Source organism: Aedes aegypti, chromosome 2, assembly GCF_002204515.2.
Source record: "Aedes aegypti strain LVP_AGWG chromosome 2, AaegL5.0 Primary Assembly, whole genome shotgun sequence".
NCBI classification, from domain to species: Eukaryota; Metazoa; Arthropoda; class Insecta; order Diptera; family Culicidae; genus Aedes; species Aedes aegypti.
Genome location: NC_035108.1, coordinates 96,283,618 through 96,306,702, shown reverse-complemented (window position 1 = coordinate 96,306,702; position 23,085 = coordinate 96,283,618). Strand labels below are relative to the sequence as shown.

Sequence of the window (23,085 nt, the reverse complement as noted above, 5' to 3'; positions counted from 1 at the left end):
GCTGGTATCTCGTCTTTTCCAGCATATTTACTGTTCAACTTTTTGATCGACAAGGGTTCGACAGCATCGTGGCTGGTTAATGAGTTGGCTAATGCAGGGGAAAAGCACTAATTTTCGACCCACTCATACACTGAGGAAACTGAAGGTATGTTATTCATAACACCTTTCGTATGAAACAGTATTTTGCTAGCTGATACGATTCGTATGATTCCCTTAAATCGTTTATGAAGAGCATACGAATCAAATTCAAGATTCATATGAGGCTCTATAACATTTCACACGATGTGCTTATGAAATCCAAAGCAAGGCTTGTTTTTTTTCCTTCTAAGCAATGGGGGGATAATCTGCTCAACAGACTCCGGACCGAGGTCCGGGAGTGTGGGGTTGGGGACCATTTACTACATACAAGCAGTAAACAGGACTACACCCCCGACCCACTAAACCATTTCCATTGCCGCCAAACCCTTCGTCTCTCCGGGACCACCAAGAAGGCATTGCTTCGGAGAAGGGCTATTGCACATCGCATCCTCCAGGTTAGCTGCGTAGCCATGCAGCAACGAACATCGATGACACGCTTAGGGGGGTCCACCAAGGTAGCATGCTGGCGCTTTGCCAATTTCCCAGGTGGTCCTCACCTCCCATTTTCCGCTGAAGGCGGGCAGGGTCGACCACTACGCCCGCGCCCAGCTGCACCGCAGGTATCAAGAACTGATACTGCGGGCTTCGCAATTTGACCTACTGAAGGCTCAGGCCCTATTAGCTAGCACCAGCTGGGATTGCTGACGAAGGGGCCTCCACCTGCCCCGAACAACCAGAGGCTCGTATCCACCCAGTAGGCCGGCGCCACGACAGCAGCGCTACCAGAATGTTCTCCCTGCGGCCACTTAATCGCTGTAAGGGTCGATTTCGACCGTAGGGCACCGGTATGACCTACGTAGCCGACTGCGAACCCTTGGACCACCTGTTGTTTAGCGTCTGCACTAGTCACTCCTCGAGTCCACTCGCTACACTCTGAAATAATAGAAATCATCAGCGGTTTAAAACTCATACATTTTTGTCATTCTTAAAGACTACACTTGGCACAGTTTAAGTGGTATACATTTTTGGTATAAAAAACTAAACTAAGCTGGATTTTCACAAAACTTTTTTTATCAGTGTATTTTAGCGACCGCAGATGTTCGCAAAAACAAAAATGTCGGTGAAGACGACTTGACTCGTGAAATTTGTTTAATTAATTTGTCTATTGTCTATTCGATTAACTAGCATTACAAAAATTACAAAAGTGGACTGCTTTCCATCAGAAATAGCGAATCAATCGAATTGAGAATTGCTAGGAACTGTTTGGCGGGTAAGAAATGTAATACAAGTACAAATTCCCTTCATCTCAGATTTATTTTTCGTCCTTTCGTTTTTTTCAGAAAAGCTCGAAAACACCGGGTGTCGGCACCTGCAAAACGGAAACAGCGTTAGGGAGTTCTACTATAATGCAGGGAACACGGTCCAGAAAGCAGGAACATGAGAAGAATCCATCATTTCCGATCTGGATGCTGTTGAATATTTGCAGGATAATTAAGAACGAGCGGCTCGGAAGTTCCAAGAATGGCAGATAACGCAGAATCAAAATTTTAGTTATCTGAAATAAGGCGTTGGTCTTAATATTAAGTGCGAACTACTGATTTAATTTCCATGTGTTTTAACGATAATAAAATAAAAACGGGGTGTTTGATTTTTTTTATGTTTTCCTCTTTGTTTATGTTTGTGGCAACGTCAGGGCATTCGGTAGCATGCTATAAAAAGCATTGATGCGGTGGAGTTATACTAGCGTCAGTTTGATCTTAGGATAAATAAGTCTGTATAGTTTGCACCTATACGGGGCTTAGACCCAACCAGGCAAATAGCAATTTAGAGTGGCTTTTAAACTATATAGGTTAGATTTTTTCCAGAGTGTACCTCCTTTGTAGTTCCGAGACAATGGGTGATATGAATAAAAAACGTTGAACTTTACTACACTCTGGAAAAAATCTAACCTATATAGTTTAAAAGCCACTCTAAATTGCTATTTGCCTGGTTGGGTCTAAGCCCCGTATAGGTGCAAACCAGAGAATTTGTTTATATAGAGAAGCGCGGATTCTGAAACCAAAGGTTCCAATTGAACCGTCAAACGTGGTTCCAATCGAGCAAATTCAATGAGACTCAAAGAGATGTTACGCAACAGAGACGATTAATGTGTGTTAGTGAAAAGCGATACAAAAGTGACGTCATTAACAAGCTGGATTTCTTATGCATGCCATGGCGACTGACATGATGACACGCACACTAAAATTTTGTTTGAATGACCTCAATTGTTGATAGTCATTGCAAATGTTGTTAATAAACAAAGTCAAAATCCTCTCCGCGTTTCTCTAGTATAATCAAGTTCTCTGGTGCAAACTATACAGGCTTATTTATCCTAAGATTAAACTGACGCTAGTATAACTCCACCGCATCAATGCTTTTTATAGCATGCTACCGAATGCCCTGACGTTGCCACAAACATAAACAAAGAGGAAAACATAAAAAAATCAAACACCCCGTTTTTATTTTATTATCGTTAAAACACATGGAAATTAAATCAGTAGTTCGCACTTAATATTAAGACCAATGCCTTATTTCAGATAACTAAAATTTTGATTCTGCGTTATCTGCCATTCTTGGAACTTCCGAGCCGCTCGTTCTTAATTATCCTGCAAATATTCAACAGCATCCAGATCGGAAATGATGGATTCTTCTCATGTTCCTGCTTTCTGGACCGTGTTCCCTGCATTATAGTAGAACTCCCTAACGCTGTTTCCGTTTTGCAGGTGCCGACACCCGGTGTTTTCGAGCTTTTCTGAAAAAAACGAAAGGACGAAAAATAAATCTGAGATGAAGGGAATTTGTACTTGTATTACATTTCTTACCCGCCAAACAGTTCCTAGCAATTCTCAATTCGATTGATTCGCTATTTCTGATGGAAAGCAGTCCACTTTTGTAATTTTTGTAATGCTAGTTAATCGAATAGACAATAGACAAATTAATTAAACAAATTTCACGAGTCAAGTCGTCTTCACCGACATTTTTGTTTTTGCGAACATCTGCGGTCGCTAAAATACACTGATAAAAAAAGTTTTGTGGAAATCCAGCTTAGTTTAGTTTTTTATACCAAAAATGTATACCACTTAAACTGTGCCAAGTGTAGTCTTTAAGGGCAACTTCACCGGTGGTCTATGTTTTGGTCCAAATTTATCTCAGAAATGGACCTGTCAAAATTTATTAGACCAGTAAAAATAGACCAAACTGCACGCGCATGCACCGGTTGTTCTATTTTGCCGATCCATTTCGAACGTAATAAAAAAAACAAATCAAAATTGTGAAAATTCACGTAAAACCACCGGAGGAATTCGGTTCTTGGCAGAATTCATTAATTTTGGAATTTCTTGGAGTTTTGCGTATTTATCTCTGCGAAGTGGTAGACCTTGTCGAGTAATTTCCACAGGAATTGGGACCTAGGAGACGGACTTAGGAATACTAGATGGAATTCCCTCCTGGGAACGGAATCTTCAGAATTTTTTGGAGGATCTCCTAGAGGAATGAATGGAGGGGGAATTCCTGAATAACACCCGGGGGGATCGTGCAAAATTCCTAATAGCATTCCTGGAGAAACGCTTGGTGGGATTCCTGGGAGAACTCCGGTAGAACTCCTGGTGGAACTGCCAGCGGGATTCTTGGAGCAACTTACTGGGAAATTCCTGAAGGAAGTACGGTGGAATTCCTGGAAGAAAACTCCGGAAAAAATCCGAGAAAAACTCCGGATGAATGTTGGAAGTAACTTCTGAGAAATTTCCGGTGGAGCTCCTAAGGAATTTCGAAGGAGTGCCTAGATGAACTCCAAAGAAATTCCCGGATGAACTTCGAGGCATTCCAGGCGGAGCTCTGAACGAAATCCCAGGAGGTATTTCTACTGCAATTCCCCTGAGGCATTCCTGGAGAAAATGTCCGAAGAATTTCTTGGGGAATATCTTCGGAGGAATCTTTGCAATTCCTGTAGGAATTCCTGGAGAAGAGGAAATCCCCGGAGGAAATACCAAAGGAATTTCTTAATGAAATTTCTTGAGGAATTCCTAAAAGAAATGCTCGAATGAATAGCTGTTGGTAATCCCCTGAGGGAATCTCCGGAGAAATTACTAGTGTAAATCTCCAGCGAAATTCCTAAAGGAAAACTCAAGATGCATTCTCTGAAAACATCCCGAAGGAATGTTTAGTGTAAATCCTCTTAGGAAATCCCCGAATGATGTTTTGGATGAGATCCCCAGAGAAATACTTGGAGAGAACCCTTGAATGTTTTTTAGGGAAAAACCCCTGGAGGAATTCTTGTAAAAAATCATCGAGGGAATCCTTTGCGAAATCCCCGAAGAAATTTCAGGAGGACATCCCCGGAGGAGCTCTTGTTGGAAGATCCCGGAAAATTTCATGAAAAAAATCCTCCTAAGGCGTACCCGGATGAACCCCAAAAGAATTCCCGGGGGAATTCCGAAGGATTTCGCGGCAGAACTCCGAAGGAACTCTAGATGGAGCTCGGAGACTTTTTCAGAAGAACTGCTAGGAAATTCCCGGTGTAGCTCCAGAGAAATTGAAGGAACTCTGAAGAAATTTCCGGAGGAATTTCTGGAGGAATTTTGGACAAAATCTTATAGAAACTCTAGAGCTATTCCTAGAGGAACTCCAGAGGCGTTTCTAGAGGAACACCGAAGAAATTCCTGCAGAAACCAAATACAAAATACTAAGGAATTCCCGGTGGAGCTCCAGAGGAACTTTCCAGGTATTACCGTTTGAAATCCAGAGGAATCGCTGGAAAAATTCCAGAGAAGTTTCTGCAAGAACTCCAGAGGAGTTTCTGAAAGAATTTTCGGTCGAAATCCGGAGGAAGTTCCAAGGAATTGCGTAATGAAATCCAGAGGAATTTCTGGATGAACTTAAAAAAAATCCAGAAAGAACTCCGAATAAATTCCACGTAGAACTCTGTAGGAATCACAGAAGGATGTCTAGAGGAATTTCCGGAGAAATTCATGAGAAATTGTCTAAGGAACTCTGGAGGATTATCCGGAGGAAATGTATAGAATTCTTAGAAGTAACTCCTGGAAAATTCCTAATTGATCTTCGGAGGTTCCAAAAGAATTACTAGAGGAACTCTGAGAAATTCTCTGGAGAAATTCTGAAAAAAAATCCAAGAGGAACTACAGAGGAAATTCGAAAAAAATACCGGTGGCGTTACAAAAGAATTGTTGGAGGAAATTTGAAGGAATTCCCAGATGAATTACGGAGAAATTCCATGAGGATCTATGGAGAAATTTTTGAAGAATCTCCAAAGGAATTCCTACAGGGACTCCGAAGCAATTACTAATTCCTCCAGCAATATTTTTTTATAGAAACTCCGAAACAATTCATGTAGGAACTATGGAGAAAATCCCGCAGGAAATCTTAAGAGCAATTTTTGGGGGAAATCTCCTGAGGAATTCCTGGAGCAAATCACCGGAGTTCTTGGAGGAAATCTCCAAATAAATACTGTGGAAAAATTCTCGAAGGAATTTTTCAGAAAATGTCTAGAAGAAATTCTTAATGAAATCCCCAGAAGAGACCCTAGGCCGAAAATGGCCATTTTTAACACCCACCCACCCTTTCGTGACGCTTTTTGTATGAATATTTTACAATTTTTTATGAGTCGGCACATTGCAAGGGCACCCACCCACCCCATTCAGTGTTATGAAATTTCTGAATGAACCCTATGCCCAGGGAAGTCAAGGCAAATTTCCATTACGAAAAGATCCTGGACCGACCGACCATCAGCATGACTTTGCTTTGTAGTCGCGGATTCTAAGCAATCGGCTAAGGATGGAATTTCTGCAGAAAATCCCCGCAGGATATTATTTTTAATGAAATGCCCTGAGGAATACCTGGACACAATTCCCATAGAAATTCCTGGACGATATCCTCAATGGAATTCTTGGAAAAAATCTCCGGAAGCATTTCTGGAGCAATCTCCGGACGAAAGTTCATTGAACGGAATCCCCAGCGGAATTTCTGGACGAAATTCCCAGAGGAATTGCTTTTGGAAAACCCCTGAGGAATTCCTGGAGAAAATCCTCGAAGGAATCCCTAGAGGTAATCCCAGGATTCATTTCTGGAGCATATAGTCAGACGAGTTTCTGGAGGAAATTATCGGAGAAATTGCTACTGCAAATCTCCTGAGGAATTCCTGACAAAATTCCCCGTAGTTCTTGGGGATATCTCCGTGTTGAGATTGTAGTGTCGCACCCGTAGGTAGAATATACGGGAATCGTCGGTGGTAGTATTTAGAGGTATGTTATGCTGTGCTTAGTGGAAATGAATTGTAGATACCTGGATGAAATAAAAGGAACAGCAGTTGCTAGTTGAGTTATCAGTCAGTAGCCTGCGGTATGGAGGAATAGCCTTGTTTGTTGTCGTGTTTATTTCAATACTCCGGAGGAATCCTTGAAATCTCCGGAGAAATTCTTTGTGCGAATTCCCAGAGAAATTCCGAAAAAAAAAATCCGGAGAAATCTCTGAAGAACAACCCCGCAGAAATTCCTTAATTAAATCACCGGTGGAATTCTAGGAGAAAATCCCCGGTGAATCACGATCTGCAGCAGTTGGTTCTTGCTCGGGAGTGTCTCAAGGCGACACATCAGTTGAGGAATGTTTACGAATATGCACCGCGACATTAATCCGATCTGCATGGTCAGGCAGCTGTGAATGTACTCTTCATCCAACGATTTGCCCATTTTGATAGAGATTCCATTTCCCTTCATTAGGCCTTTTCCTTCATTAAGCAATACGGGGGGCCACCATTGGCAGGGATTCCAGCTGTTCCGTGGAGTATCCCAAAGTCCTTAAAAATGCATTGGGCTGACTGAAGACTTGGCGGAGAGTGCAGCCCATCTGTTGAATCCATGGAAGCAGCACACAACAACGAAGCAATCAATCCGGACACCGCTGTTCTCAGCAGTTTGTTCAGAACGCTGCTTCGTACTATGGAACCACCAAAAAGCGAAAGAACACCGCATATCGGATGCCACTCCGTTTCAGGTCGGGAGAGAAAATCAGAGAGAGTGACCGCTTGCTTCCGATACTGTTGGCCGCCGCCTCGCTGGTCATCTCGGCGCTCCCGGAACACGAATTCCCCATTCAGATGTATTGCGAGGTCGTGTTTGTTGCGATGAAAGATGAAATTTTCTATCATGGGTAGCGCTGCTCGGGGAGAGAGTTATTGTTAAAAACACAGCAGCAATTAAATACTGTTCCTTTTTTTACTTACCTCAAATGAGTAGGAACTAGAGACGGTGACTGCGGTGACTGTTTCAGCGTGAAACATCCGAACTGGTAAACAAACATTTGTCAAACCAGTTTTGGAACAGCTCAAAACTTGGTCCAAATCCGACCAAAAATGGACCACGCAGCTAGCCTGTTCCAAAAAAATAGACCAGAAAACTGGTATAAAATAAAACTGGAACATTATTTGCAACACCGGTGCAAGCTTCAAATTTCAACATGGTCCAAAAATTTGGAACCAAACAGTGATTTGGACCACCGGTGAAGTTGCCCTAAGAATGACAAAAATGTATGAGTTTTAAACCGCTGATGATTTCTATTATTTCAGAGTGTACACTTTGGTATGAATAAAAAACTTTTCGAACATGTAGTACACTCTGAAAAAAATCAAAACTATTTAGTTTAAAAGCCACTCAAAATCGCTATTTGCCTGGTTGGGTCTATACCATGTATAGATGCGCAGTATACAGGCTTGTTTATCCTAAACATATGTTGGCTCTAGTGTAACTCCACCGTAACAATGCTTTTTATAGCATGCTACCGAATGCCCCGGCTCTGCAATAAACATAAACAAAGGGGAAACTGTTGAAAATAAAACTCCCATTTCATTTTATTAATATTCAATCGTGGACAATACATGGAAATGAATTCAACAAATTGCACTTAAAACCTAAAACTTAGACCCATGCCCGATTCTAGATGACTAAAATTCTAATTCCACAGAATCTGCCTTGCTCAGAACTCAGCTCCGTTTGGTTCTCCTGTGAATATTCAGTAGCATTCACATCCGAGAGCATTTTTCTGCTTTTGAGACCGTATTTCCTGAGATTTCCTAGTAGTCCCTGACGCTGGTCCCGTGGGCTTCTTAGGCATCTTTCGCACCGCTGTTACCGTTTTGCAGGTCCAGACACCCGGTGTTTTCGAGCATTTCTGAAACAAATGGAAGGACGAAAAATAAAGCTGAGATGAAGGGAATTTGAACTTGTATTACATTTCTTACCAGCTCCTGATAATTCGCCATTCGATTGATTCGCCATTTCTAATGGAAAGCAGTCCACTTTTGAGATTTTTCTAACGATAGTTAATCGAATAGTATGCAAATTATTGAAAAAAAAAAATCGCGTGTCAAGCCGTCTTCGCCGACATTTTTGTTTTTGTAAACATCTGCGGTCGCTAAAATACACTGATAAAAATAGTTTTGTGGAAATCAAGCTTAGTTTAGCTTATTATACCAAAAATGTATACCACTTAAACTGAGCCTACACTGTAAACTCGACATTACTCTTTAATGTGGGAAAAGTACCCATTATTTTCTGATATATGGAAACGTCAATATAAGGGGTATTTTATTTTTCCAGATAATGGGTATTTTTTGCCCTTTTATATGTTGCGTTCTTTTACTCTATAATGGGTGAAAAAATCCTTGCGGTTCAATAATAGTGGAATTCCCCATCGACTATGCAGCAGTAGTTTGTTTCCACTACAAAGAAAAAAGTGTTCAGAAACACTAGAAGGTCAAGGTAGGTGCACTAAAAATAAATTCTTTTTCCTGCCGTGTGCGCTAATTAACGAAAAACTAAATTTTACAGGATGATTTTAATGCCGAGTATATCCCGCATAAGAATGTCCTGCCGGAGAAGCAGTACCATTTTCCAGGACAGCAACCCCACACAGCAAAAAAAGTTGTTGAATATTACATCGAAACTGCTGCAACCAAGTCATTCCCTCGGTTGTGTAATATTACACAGCCCGACGTACTCGCGGGCTTTTGGTGTAATAAATGCGACCGATGTAATTTTTCCGATGTAATAGTTTCAACGTACACAATACGATGTAATCGATGCGATGTAATATGAAAACTATGTAATCTAAGCGATTTAGGAGGAAAAAGCGATCACAAATTCTGCTCAATGGTTGATTAAATTGCTTTTTTATTCTTTATCGATCCTAAATCATATTTATGATTCAAAATCGAGAATGATTGAGCTGAGTATTATAATTTTGTGATAGATAAAAGCAATTCAATCAACCATTGAGCAGAATTTGTTGATAAAAATATAAAACATGTTTCGAACAAAAATATGAATACAGAGTCATGTTAATCATCAATTACTTTTTATTGTATTATTTATGAATCATTTATTACATTTGTTTTATAGCATTAAACAATTATTTAAAATATGGAACATAATGGCTTGGACGCTTCCGGTGATGAATCTGAAGATCCGCAGTGAACACTTCCAGATGAAATACAAGTCTGAAGGCACTCAAGGATGTGTTGAGGTTGCCTTAGAAACCATTAAAATGATTCACAGAGCTCGATAATGTTATTCGTACCGACCTAAAAATAGAAATGAAAATATCGAATTTTTAGCCATATATATTGTTATACATATACACAAACATACATACACATCTATGATCGATAGGTCTATAGTAATTATTAGTGAAAGTATTACTATGTTAAATGAAGTTTCTATTATAATATGTTAGGGGTCATGCACAAATAATGTCACGCTCCAAAATTTTTAAATTCTCATGCAAATAGTGTAACAAGGGGACAGGGAGGGTATCGAAAAAGTCGCGATTTAGCGTGAAATAATTTACCATCCCTTACACGAATATCCGTTTTCAGGTCCAAAATTTTTTTCTACTTTTGAGAGAAATCTCAGATTCAAAGATTTTAACAAATTAGCTGAAGTTCTGCACCTGGACGTTTCCTGAAGCATGTTTGTTAGGTTCACATGGAAATTTAATTAATCGGTTTCCTCGTCTTGAAAATCTTGCATCAGGTATTTCGCATGAAAAATTTCGCTTCGTCTTGTTGAAATTCAAACCAAGGATCCTCTAAAGTTTTCAAGTATATTTTCGTTAGAGAAGCGCTCCGGGAATCCCACCATAAATTCTATTGTATGTTCCTCTTCAAATTCAAGTGATTATATTAGGTGATTTGCACAATACAGTACAATTTTCCTAACTCGATATTGAAGGAACCATCGAGTTAGAGAGGTGTCAAGATACAGAACACATAGTTTTAATTTAATTTTATTTTTGACAGAATACATTTATAAAAGTATTTTTACCATGAAAAAATAGTACATATGAACACATTCACCTAAGTGACACTCTTATAACTTCAAAAGTTTTAAATCTTGTCATCATGAAGAATGTTATCAACCTACGTTTTCTTATCATCATAATCATAATGTTCAACTTTATGGAATTTATACCGATTGGATGAGATTTGAGGCTTTTTAAGAAAATATCGGATATTTAGTCTACGAATTTCTCTGGGTATTTCGTCTAGAAATTCATTAAGAAATTCCTCCGAGGATTTTCTCCAGAAATTACTCCGGAGACTTTTTCAGAGAATTTGTCTGGAGATTTAAAAAAAAATATCTTGAGATTCACACCAGAAAATTTCTGAGAAAAATTCCTCAAGAAGTACCTCCGAGAACTTCTTCCAGGGATCTCCTCCTGGGATAGCCCCCAAGAACTCCTCCGATGATTATCTCTAGGAATTTCTCAGGGGATTTTCAATTGCAATTCCTCCAGGGATTTCGATCAGATATTCTTCCTGAGATTTCCTCCGGGGATTTCATAAGGAAATTTCTCCGATGATTTCATCCGGGGAATTCCAGGAATTTCTATGGGTATTTGCATCAGGAATTTCTGCAGGGATTTTGGCCAAGAATTCCTCCAAGAATTTCCTCCAGGAATTCCTCCGGAGATTTAATTACGAAATTCCTCCAGGGATGTTCTCCAAAAACTCCTACGGGGATTTTATCAGGAATTCATCCGGGAGTTTCCTCCAGGAATTTCTCTGGGAATTTGCACCAGAAATTTCTCCGGGGATTTCCTGCAGAAATTCCTCTGAGGATTTTCTTCAGATTACTTCCGCAAATATTTTCCAAGAATTCCTCTAGCGATTTCGTACAGAAATTCCTTTATGAATTTCTCATGGGATTGCCATTAGAAATTACTCCGTGGATCCAGAAACTTATGCGGGGATTTCTTACAGCGATTCCTACAGGATTCCCTCTAGGAATTCCTCCTGGGCTTTGCTTTAGTAACTCCTCTGGAGATTTCACCCAGGAATTCCTTTATGCCCAGGGAAGTCAAGGAAATTTCAATTACGAAAAGGTCCTGGACCGATCGGGAATCGAACCCAGACACCTTCAGCATGGCTTTGCTTTGTAGCCGTGGACTCTAACCACTCGGCTAAGGAAGGCCTTTTAACAACCTAATTATAATTTATTAAACCATTGAACACCCCATTGGTTGCAAACATAGCACAGAAAATAAAACATATTCGCCTCTGTTTCTTGATCAGAATGAGAGTGGGTCAGCGAATGTTACAAGTGTTGACACACAGTGATCAGCGCCAAACAGTGGGTGGTGTCTTGTTTTTATTCATGGCTCGTTATCTTCCACGAACGATAAATGTCATGCGTTTTGTATGAATGCAGGCGGATAAATGGGATGAAATTATGGCTCATGTGTCAATGATCGTTAAATTTTCCAAATCCTGTTCTTCAGAGTTCCTCCGAGAATTCTACTGTAGTTACTACGGGAATCCCTTCGGAGCTACACCCGGAATTCCTTTGGATTTCCTTCATGGATTCTTACTTATTTCAGAGTTCCTCCAGCAATTCCTCGGATTTCCTCCAGGAATTTCTCGGAGCTCATCCAGGAATTTCTTTGGAGATCCTTCCGGATTTTATTCAGAGTTCCACCGGGATTCTCTCCATGGTTCCATCAGGAATTTCTCCGGAGTTTCTCTAAAAATTATTCCTAAGGCAAATTCTTCGGAGTCCCTGCAGGAATTTTTTTGAAAGTCCTCCAAGAATTTCTTAAGAGCTCCTCATGAAATCTCTTCGGAGTTCCTTCGGGTATTCCCTCAGATTTCCTCCGGGAATTCTTTTGGAGCTTCACCAGAAATTTCTTTCAGGGTTTCTACTTTTTTCCGGAATTTCCCCAGAAATTCTTCAGAGTTCTAGTAATACCTCGCAAATCCTATCGATTTCCACTAGTAATTCTTCAGGGATTACTTCGAAAAATTCCCCACATTTTCCCCCGGGAGTTCCTCCAGAATTCCTCAGAAAATTTCTCCAGAGTTCCTCTAGGATTTTTCTTAAGTTCTTCCAGAAATGCTTCCTGATTTTCTTCCGGCAATTCCTAGGAACTTCTTCTGGATTTCCACCAGGGATTCTTACAGAGTTCTTCCAGAAATTCCTTTGGAGTCCCTCAAGCGGTTGCTCTGGATTTCATCCAGTAATTCCTGAAAAGTTCTTCCGGAGCTCCATCGGGAATTCCTTCGAATATCCTCCATAGTTTCTCCAGGAATTTCTCCGGAGTTCCTCCAACGATTGCTCCAGAGATACTCCAGGAATTCCTTTTGGAGTTTTTCTAGGATTTTGTACAGAGTTCCTTCAAAATTGCTCCGGAAATTCCTTCAGAGTTCCTCCAGGAATTCTTTCGGAGCTTTACCGGTAATTTCTCGTGAGTTGCTCCCGAAATTCCTCCAGAGTTCTTTCAGCAATTATTCTTGTTTTCATCCAGATTTCCTCCGAAGTTCCTCCAGAGCTCCAACGGAAATCCCTTCGGATTTTCTTCAAAGTTGCTTTTGATTTTTTTCCGTAGTTCTTTCAGGAATTCATCCAGAGTTCTACCAGGATATTTTTTCCGGAAGTTCCCTATGAATTTCTCCGCAATTCCTTCAGCAATTGTTCCGGAGTTTTTTTTTTCGGAATTTCTCCAGAAATTCATCCGGAGTTCCTCCAGGAATTACCTAAGAATTCCTCTAGAAATTCCTCCAGACTTACTCTGGGAAATCCTCCAGAGCTCTGCCGGGGATTCTTCCAGAGTTCCTGCGAGAACTCCTTCAGAATTACTCCCGGCATTCCTCCAAGAGTTTCTTCGAAATCCCTCCAAGATTTGCTTCGAAGTTTCTTCAAGAATTCCTTCGGACTTTCTCCAGGAATTCTTTCGGAGTTTTACCAATAATTCCTTCAGAGTTCCTCTAGACTATAAATTTCAAAACTTTTGCCGGAAATTCCTTCGGAGCCCAAACGATAATTCGTTCGGATTTCCTTTATGCAGGAATTCTTCGGAGTTCCTCCAGAAATTGCTCACAGTTCCTCCAGGAATTCCTTTTGAAATTCTCCAGAAATTTCTGCAGATTTTTTTCGGGATGTCCTCTATAGTTCCTTTGGGAATTTCTCCGGAGTTTCTCTGAAAATAATTCAACAGTTTGTCCAACAAATCCTTCGGAGTTCCGCCAGAATTTTTTTAGAGGTCCTCCAATAATTTCATCAGAGTTCCACATGGATTTTCTTTGGAGTTCCTCCGGGAGCTCCTTCAGATTTTCTCCGGAAATTCCATTGGAGCTCCACCGAGAATTTCTTCAAACTTTCGCCATAGTTCCTCCAGAAATTTTATTAGATTGTCTCCAGGAATTGTTCAGAGTTCTTCCAGTAATTCATAACATAGAAGTCGAAAAGAAAAATACTTTCCACAACATTTTACTACCAAACATATAAAAATAAGATTGCACGCCATCAACTTTCTACGTAGTCATAGTTTATCTTTCGCTCTACAGTTAACTCTCCCTTACTTGATATTCGGTATCTCGATATCGAGTTAGAGAACCATAGTAAAAGTTGGTTTTCATGGCTAACTCGATGGTCCCTTGGATAGCAATTGCACTGATTTTGTGTTCTGTAACTCGATATATCCCTAACTCGATGGTCCCTTCAATATCGAGTAAGGGAGAGTTAACTGTATTATGCAATAATGGTTGACCAATCACATAAATTTCTTATCTCCCGTAATGTTCCGGATCGTCTCAAAGGTTTACGTTTGGAACGTAAGTTCATTTATTGACTAAAATATACAAGTTATTTTCACCTACATTATTTACCCACTTGCACACCTTAGACGTGTTATCACAAATATATGGACAAAATACTTTTGTATGTTTTTGGGAGTGATCCCAAACTTTTGCACTGGAGTGTAGATACTTCATGCCTTAAAAAAGGGAAAAAACAAGATTATGCACAATCAAATAAAGAAGCAGAAAGAAAAAAAAATCAGAGATGAAAGTTCTTAAAAAGAATCCACAGATAATCTGACCAGACATTTCTCTTAAGATATTTCCTAGAGTTTTTTTTACAACATTACGATAAGTATAACTGCTTGTATTCCAGAATTTTTCTTCATGATTTTCTCAGAATTTTTACAGAAATTATCAAAGGTATCTCGGGTAGATTTTCGATATCCGGTCGGTTCAGGATATTGTCTTAATAATTTGTTAATCCTTTATTAGTACATTTCAACCATTACATTCATTTTTTATATCCAACTGTTCTGTATTAGGCTCCACTATCATTCTAATTTGGTAAAACTAAATTAAGCTTTTATTAAAATTTTGTTAACAACATATTACATTTCATTTGCCGTAGTAGTTCAAAATTTTCGCAGATGAGTTGATTTATTCTCGTAATCTTATTTTTTATTTAATAATTATAATTTATACTTCCCAGGGCATAGAGATTCTTCGTGCCAGCCACATGATATACGAAACAGCTTTGGTATTAAACCTGTGCTTAAGGATTATTTCAGAAATCTAGCAACAGAATTTTTTTCAGAAAGTCCTCCACAAACAATATCAGAAATTTATCAAGAGTCACAAGTCCTCCAGGAATTCATACGTCTTATTGTTTTATGTAATTATTTTTGCAATAATTATCTTAAAAAAATCAATCAATATTTTTTCGAATATTACTCCAGAGATTTCTTTACGATTTTTAACAATTTTCTGATTTTTTTGTATAAAATCTGTGTTTTATTTTTAGAATTCAGTCAAGAATTTCCCTTAGAATGCCTTCAGGGTATCTTGTAAGATTTCATTGAATAATTCATCCAAGAATTATTCCAGGGATGTCACTTGTAGTACTCTACAGTAATTTCTGATGAAAATTCTGTAGAAATTTCTAATAAACTCTTGCAAAGACCTCTTAAAAATCTTGGTTTCTTGTGAAATCTTGGAGAATTCTCTAGGTAAATAGCTATGAAAATTATTAAAAAATAATCAATCGTAATCTGGCTAATATCTAGACGAATTGTCAGAAGGAATTCTGCAGAAAGAAAAACATCGGACGGAATCCCTGAAGAATTATCGAAGGAATTACTGGAACAATTGTTGTATCATTTGCTGGCGTAAAGCTTTTAGAAAAACCCACGCAGACTTCAGTTGATCGAGAAATTTTTGGAAAACTGTAGGAGTAATTCCTTCATGGAATACTGGAGAAATTCCTAGAGAGATATCATTCATAAGAAATTATTGGTAAAATGTATTGAGTAACTCTTGGTAGAGTTCCTGATAGATTTCCTAGAACAATCCCTGGAGAATTTTTGAAGTAACTCGTGAAGAGATTGTGAATGAGTTTTAAAGAAATTCTCTTGAAAATGTCGTGAAAAAATAACTGAAAAATTAGGCTAAAACTTCTGAATTCCTTTTTTTCATTATTATAATTATTATCTCTATTTAGGAAATTTTTAGGCCATGGCTGATTCATCTCCAAACAAATTCTGGTTGGGTTTTGTTGAAAAATCTCTAAATGAGTTTCTAAACAAACATGTAAAAAATCTTTGCAGATTTTTTCAAGAATTTCTGTACAAATCTTTAGGAAATCTCCAAAACTATCAACTTAAGAAATCGCAGGAAGAATATCTAGAAAAATAACTAAAGGATGATCGTTAGGAAAATGTTTAGAAGTAATCCCTGTGGAAATTTCTAAAGGTAGTAGCGTTGTAATGTTGAAGAGTTTTGATAAACTGAAATGAAATGGAATGGAAGGACAAAGTGAAATTCCTGGAGCAATTGTTGTAGAAATTTTTACCGAAGAAATGTTTTTAAAAGTTCTGACAAGAAATCCAAAAGAAACAACTGGAGATACAATAAAAATTGCAGGTTTTGCTAGAGAAATCTGAAAAGAAACCCTTAAAAATCTTGTGAAATAGTTGCGCTAAAATCTTTAAAAATATATGTATCTGGAGTTTCTAGAACTTTGCACCACGATTTATTCACAAGGAGACATGGTAAACAAATAATCTCAGAGATCATTTTGATAACAATAAGAGTACAACAACAATAGCTACTACTGCAATAAAGAATGCTGTATACTAAAACCGACATTTCTCTAATATTTTGTTTATTTTTTGCATGAGCGGTTATTGGAACACACAAAAATACCTAGCGATCCAATAACCGCTCACGAGGTCTTGTGTTTTCAATACGAAGAATTTATTTATCAAATGAAAATTATGTCAGACGACTTAATTTGAAAGTTGTTAATATTGCTAGAATATATCCGTGCGAAAAATGCTGGCTTTTGACACGAAACATAAATTATTACCAGTGAATCAAATTGTCATCAAAGGAGACGAAAAACAAACAACAAAGCAAGTCGCTCACAACCCGTTTATCCATACTTTTGCGGATAGGGATACAATCAGAAGCAAAATTGTCATGACAATCACAGGGCACAACATTGTTGCAACCTTTTCAACTCGCGATTAATAAGTTATTTTAAACACAAAACCAAATTTGTTTCGATAGTGTGAGAATGTTTACCAACACAGATAAAGTTTTCGAAAATTGCAATGCGAAGTCCAGAAAATCGCTTCGCACATGGTGATCGATCTTTGTCATATTCTGCTCAAGTGGTGATAAACTGATGTTGGAGACTAACATTGTTGCAACAAGAATAGGAGATGACAATGTCTTAGTTGCTGGGTGTTGGGTGACAATTTATTCACTGATTATTACACTAGTGAGCGGGAATAGGGGCATGAGCGGATACTGGTGCACTGTGGGTACGCTTTTTTGAAAAAAAAAAAAACAGATGTTTGGAAATCGATAAAAAGTAGACTTATCGCCTTATATTTAAATTATTTAATTATGATTTTGAATATGGAAAAATAGTTTTGACCTCGCAGGAATAATGTAACATTATCATAATTTGAAAGTGAGAATGTATTTTGTACCTTATTTCAACTAAATATGGTCAAATAAAATTTTGGTCTAGCATCTCCTGTCCCCTAGTTTCGTACAGCATCATTTGTAACATGATATCTTTGAAATTTTCTCGACTTCCCAGGGCATAGAGTATATTCGTACCTGCCACACGATATACACATGCAACAATGGTCATTGGCATAGTAAGCTCTCAGTTAATAACTGTGGAAGTGCTCATAAGAACACTAAGCTGAGAAGCAGGCTTTGTCCCAGTGAGGACGTAACGCCAAAAAAGAAGAAGATCTTTGAAATTTTTGCACCATATGTTTTCAAATATATTCATTTCCATGGATTTTATAGATCATGGTATGAAAGATGCAATACAAATAAGAACGAAAACTCAGAACAACACGTAAAATGTATTATTTTTCATCATATATGAAAGAGGTTTTTTGATGAACCACTTGCACAATAAGTAAAACTCAACTTAAGGTATGAGTACACTATGACAAATAGTTGGCTTGAATTGATACAGAACTAAACACATGTTTGACATTGCACGTAATTTTTCAGAGTTGAAAGCGATGTTTGTCTGTTGATGTTCGGTATTGAATGCCACGTGCCTTATAACTAATATTGGTCAATTTGAATCAAAAACGATAATATTTATCAGAAAAAGTACCATGATCATATAAAATAAATAGTTTTTTCAATTCCGAATTTAGCGGCTTAGTTGTCCGGTACTGGAGGATCTCTCCCATGCTTTATGAATATTTCTCAAATTCTGAATAGAATATGCTCACTTGATATAAATGTTTTTTTTTTCTGTATTCTATGTTCTCAAATAATTTAAACTCTATATTCCTTCCTTCTTGGCATTACGTCCTCACTGGGACAGAGCCTGCTTCTCAGCTTAGTGTTCGATTAGCACTTCCACAGTTATTAACTGAGAGCTTTGTCCCAGTTGGGACGTAACGCCAGAAAGAAGAAGAAGATTAACTTATATTAATGTCTTCAAAAATCTAACTCTTTTGAAATTCCTTCACTTAATCAATAATTTGTTACAACTTTCAAATATTCGTAGATAATCCAAATATTTACCATTAAAATGTCATTAAAAAAGCTCAAATATTTGCAAAACAATATGCACCATTTATCAATAAATTCTAGCAATGTTTGAATGTACCCAAATATGTATTTGTTCTTCTAGATAACTAAAGTTAAAATCTAGCAAACGCCAATTTTGAAATTTCAAAATAGATTTTGCAAAATTTAACCTAACTCTTATTTGTCAAATAATGAATGGCATTTGCTCATTGCAATATAAACATGTTTTAATGAACGAATGGTCACTAGAGATTTTGTTTTTCTTTCTGTCGTTACCTACCAACTGACACAGAGCTTTGGACAAATCTATATAAAAAGTGATTGAAAAATCTTAATGTCTTAAATCTGTTTCAAGCAAACTTTCATAAATTGTCAGAACTTAAAATTTGCTTATTTTTTTTGTAAATTTGTATTTTTTTGTCAAAATAACTTTCGAATTCGGCGAAGAAAATATTTGGCATGGTAGAAATATTTGCCATCAAACGTACCAGAATACGGAGGATGCTGTGTAACCACTACAATTCATATAGGAAATGTTGGAATTATGTCAAAAAACTACTCTTCACATATTAATTCACATCATTGTTCCACAAATCAACAATTCCAACCCATCTTCTGCTAAGATGGCTTTCAAAATTATGCGTAAGAACAGGTTCCTGTAGAAATTCTTGATCTCTCGTTAAATCTAAGGGAAGCTCTGATAGAAACGATGTCTCGTACCTGCGTATTTCGGCTACCACTTGCAGTCTTCTTCAGTGTCAGTTACTCGTATCCACTGAAGAAATCGTCGCACCTTAAATACTAACGCCAGATAAGTACCTATACAATTAATCTACCTAGGAAAATTTCGACAGGTGTTTGAATGTACGCAAATATGTATTTGTTCTTCTAGATAACTAAATGACTGACATGTCGTGATGAAAAATAGAAAAGGGATAATAGTAACTACACTAATCCCTAATTATGGAGATTCTGTTCATGGGATTCGAATACATTAAAAGAGAACGATATCTCGCTAAATATACACTTGATGGCTTGCTTGCAAAGAATATAATGACAACTCTAAACAATCATCTTCTCAGTAATTCATCAAAATCTGATCAAGAATACTTAGAATACCTATCAAAAAGGTCTCCATGAATTCATCTGCAGAAATTCATACAAATTTAATCAGGGACCTCACTTTGTCATAGATCACGGATTAGTCTGTTGTAATCCAAACAAGGCTTTTTCAAAAATCCGTATCAGTTCCTCCAGGTATCCGACAAAAAGCAATTAAACCATTTAGATTTCTCAAGAAAATCCCCAGAAATCTATTGACTCAGGTTATCACTAACCGAAAAATGGTATAACCGACAGGCTTACGTTAAGTTTAAATTAAATAAATACTAAATACCGTCAGTAATTTGCTTAAAATTTCCAAAATTAAATCCGTCGACATTCATATTTGAAATCCATTAAAAATCTTATTTGCAATGCACAAACTCTATCAGTGATTACCCTAAGAAATTTTATTAAGGATTCCTGAAAGGATGTCATCGAAACAATGCCAAGAATCTCAATAGAAATGCATAAAGCATTTTAAAGAACCTATATCTTTAGCAACTCAGTCGTGCATTCCTTGGCAAAATTCCCAAAATTCTCTAGTACTTTTTCCGGATGTTTCACAATTTCCCGGTCAATTGTAATTCCCGGGTTTCATCGTACCTGCCACACGATATATGAATGCGAAAATGGCAACTTTGGCAAAACAAAAGTTCTCAGTTCATATCTGTGGAACATGCTCTGTCCCAGTGAGGGGGCCATGTCAAGAAGAAGGGGATTGTAATTCGGGGAATGTCATAGAATCGTCACTTACCAAATACACCGAAGCAGCTGACGTATCGCGACATCCCATGTAGAACGGGAACACGGTCACCCGTATGCCTTCGGTGATTCGACGTGCTCCAGCCATTGGTTCCACTTTTTCCATGCCCTGTCATCCTCCTGAACGCTTAACAGCGGGTCCTTGTCCGGTTGGTGCGCCACAAACTTACGGAACAGCTCGTGTTGCAGCGGATGATTTTCGCCGGAATCATACGGCAGAATATTCGCATGGGCGACATAATTCATGCCCGGAATGACACAAATTTTGGCTTCATTCGATTCCCCTGGAAAGAGACGGATTCCGTTGGGGGGCGCGTACGTACGGGCAATCCCGTTGATGGATTAAAACCTGATGGAATGCGTGCGTCTTCTTCTGCACTTCCTTGACCGCGGAGGAGGACGGGAAGAAAAATCGCCTGTGGTTGCAGCAGCGGCCGTCTTGCAGGCAAATCGCGGTCACCAAACTCACAAAACGATCACTTTTCTTGATTCTCGCGACAAAATGGCACCGGCGGAACAAGATTCGAAACGCGAACTGCCCGCACAACAACATGGTCGACAAAAACAACATGGGCAGTGTTGCGAGACTTATTATCGCACCAGTTATTGATGCAAAATAGCATTTGAATCTGTGTAATATGACAACGTTTGTCGGAATGACTTGGTTGCAGCAGTTTCTGTGTAATATTTCTATATTTTAGATGTGAATATTACACAAGTACCATGTAATGGGATATGGTAATCTAGATTTTGTGTAATTTCAGGGCGATGTAATATAACATCAAAAAGATGCTATTTTGCATCTGATTTTTGCTGTTACATCGGATTTTTATTACATCGGCTGAATTACGTCGATGCCAATTACATATTTTTTTGCTGTGCAAATGCTGATAATCCCTTGCATTAGACCAAAAAAAAAAGTTGTTTATTTTAATATTTAATTGAATAAATTCATGTTTTTATACTAATAGGTTTCCATTGTTAGTTTTTCTACGAAAATACCATACAAATCATAATCAATTCCCATATATAATAAAGAGTAAATTTTACTCTGTTCCTCAAAACATGTTTTTCGGATAGTGGGTAAAATTCACTCGTTGATCTGACGTACAAGCCGTTTACTCTTCAATGGGTACAGGGCCTTTACTCTTTTTATGAGTTAAACTAGTTTCTCTCAAAGAGGGTACTTTTTTACCCTTTAAAGGGTACTTTGGTGTTACAGTGTAGTGTATTATTTAAGAATGACAAAAATGTATGAGTTTTAAACCACTTATGATTTATATTATTTCAGAGTGTACTTACTACTTTCGAACATGAGCAGTGACTGAAGCTGCACGTTAAGAAATTTCCATTCAGAGTGCAGAATGTTTCTGCACGTAAAGAACAATCTATTCAGAGTGACGTCTAAAATTAATACAATCATGCATATGACGGAAATGCATGGAATCTAATCGATTACGCGACAATTTGCACAAAATCATGAAGGTGCTGTTATTTGACAAGATTTGTAGTGTAATTTTGCGATTAGTCTGGTACTCTCTTTATGTCTATGATTTTATGATGATGGTTCATCAAAGAATTTTCTGAATGGTTTTCGGTCTTCGCCAACGCCAGTGATTGATATTTTTTTTTAATATTAGCTTAACATCTATGAAGAGATCTTGAGAATACAGCTATCAAATTAGGAATCACATATTTTCTAGCACCAGTACTGAGATTCTGCTAAAATTGCGGTAGAATTTTGATGCTCCCCGTGTATTTTCTTAACAGCATGTTGAATTCCGGAAGTTCTAAGTGTTTATGTGATATTCTCGTTATTTTGGTGGGGTTTCTGATAGTATCCTTGGAATTTCTAGACCTTAGAATGTAGAGATTTTTATGGGAATTGTAGTGATTCAATAGGGTCCTAAAGCCCTGTCCCAATTTTAGTGCCAAACGCTTATGTTTAGGCCAATAACACATGTTTACTCAATTTTCTAATGTTTTCCTTTAGTTTGAGTTCAAAAAACATTGTTTTATGTTATTTTTGGATTTTGTCACACCCCTTGGCTTAAACTCAAATTATGGGTGTATTTTGTTTTCCGTGTCCCTTTCGAAATGTCAGATAGGAACAATCCCATGGGTTGCAGTGTTAAAACTAAAACCCCTGTGGTGTTTTTGTCGACTAACCGAACGTCAAACATGATCAAAAGTGTCAAGGTTCATTTATGGACCCAATTTTTGAATTAAAGTTTAAACATAATATAGCCGTTATTTGAGCGGGAAAATTTGCTAAAGCAATTGCAATAACATGCTCTTTCGTGTTATTGAACAAAAACAAGATTTCATTAAACATTTTAGGACCCAATTGGTAGTCGTTAGAATTCAATGAGGATCTCTCCTAAAACTCCAGGGTTCTCTTTGAAATTATTAAAATTCTTATCGATTTCCCAAAAAATCCCATTGAAATCTATAAAATATGTACCGACATTCAAAAGGTTTATGTTCTTACAGAAATACCGTCTCAAAGATACCCACAGAATTCCAAGAGATTAATATTCGGAATCCCATTCCCAGCCCAATTCTAGAGTTTTTACCAGATTCCTAATATTCCCGCAATATTCCTAGAATGGTATTTAAACCTCAAGAATTATCATAAAAAATCCGACATCCCTATCGGAATCTCAAAGTTCGTACAGGAATTCCGGAATTCAAAAGGAAATCTGAGATGTTAGAATTTACACGCA

At 37.9% G+C, this 23,085-nt stretch overlaps 5 long non-coding RNA genes across 5 annotated transcripts; 2 read left to right on the top strand and 3 right to left on the bottom strand.

The window, feature by feature from the left end:
• Positions 1–972: 972 nt before the first annotated feature.
• On the top strand, positions 973–1,733 carry LOC110677277. The gene is made up of 2 exons (XR_002501081.1): positions 973–1,348; positions 1,419–1,733. It is a non-coding gene; the product is annotated as an uncharacterized LOC110677277 (long non-coding RNA).
• Positions 1,734–2,553: 820 nt separating this feature from the next.
• On the bottom strand, positions 2,554–3,683 carry LOC110675802. The gene is made up of 2 exons (XR_002499811.1): positions 2,940–3,683; positions 2,554–2,869 (listed from the first exon to the last, which is right to left on the bottom strand). It is a non-coding gene; the product is annotated as an uncharacterized LOC110675802 (long non-coding RNA).
• A 4,262-nt stretch (positions 3,684–7,945) lies between these two features.
• Positions 7,946–8,541, bottom strand: LOC110677276. The gene is made up of 2 exons (XR_002501080.1): positions 8,366–8,541; positions 7,946–8,295 (listed from the first exon to the last, which is right to left on the bottom strand). It is a non-coding gene; the product is annotated as an uncharacterized LOC110677276 (long non-coding RNA).
• Positions 8,542–8,719: 178 nt separating this feature from the next.
• On the top strand, positions 8,720–9,477 carry LOC110675801. Its single transcript, XR_002499810.1, has 2 exons — positions 8,720–8,885; positions 8,955–9,477. It is a non-coding gene; the product is annotated as an uncharacterized LOC110675801 (long non-coding RNA).
• LOC110675800 lies at positions 9,464–20,945 on the bottom strand. The gene is made up of 2 exons (XR_002499809.1): positions 20,352–20,945; positions 9,464–9,706 (listed from the first exon to the last, which is right to left on the bottom strand). It is a non-coding gene; the product is annotated as an uncharacterized LOC110675800 (long non-coding RNA).
• Between the last annotated feature and the right edge of the window lie 2,140 nt (positions 20,946–23,085).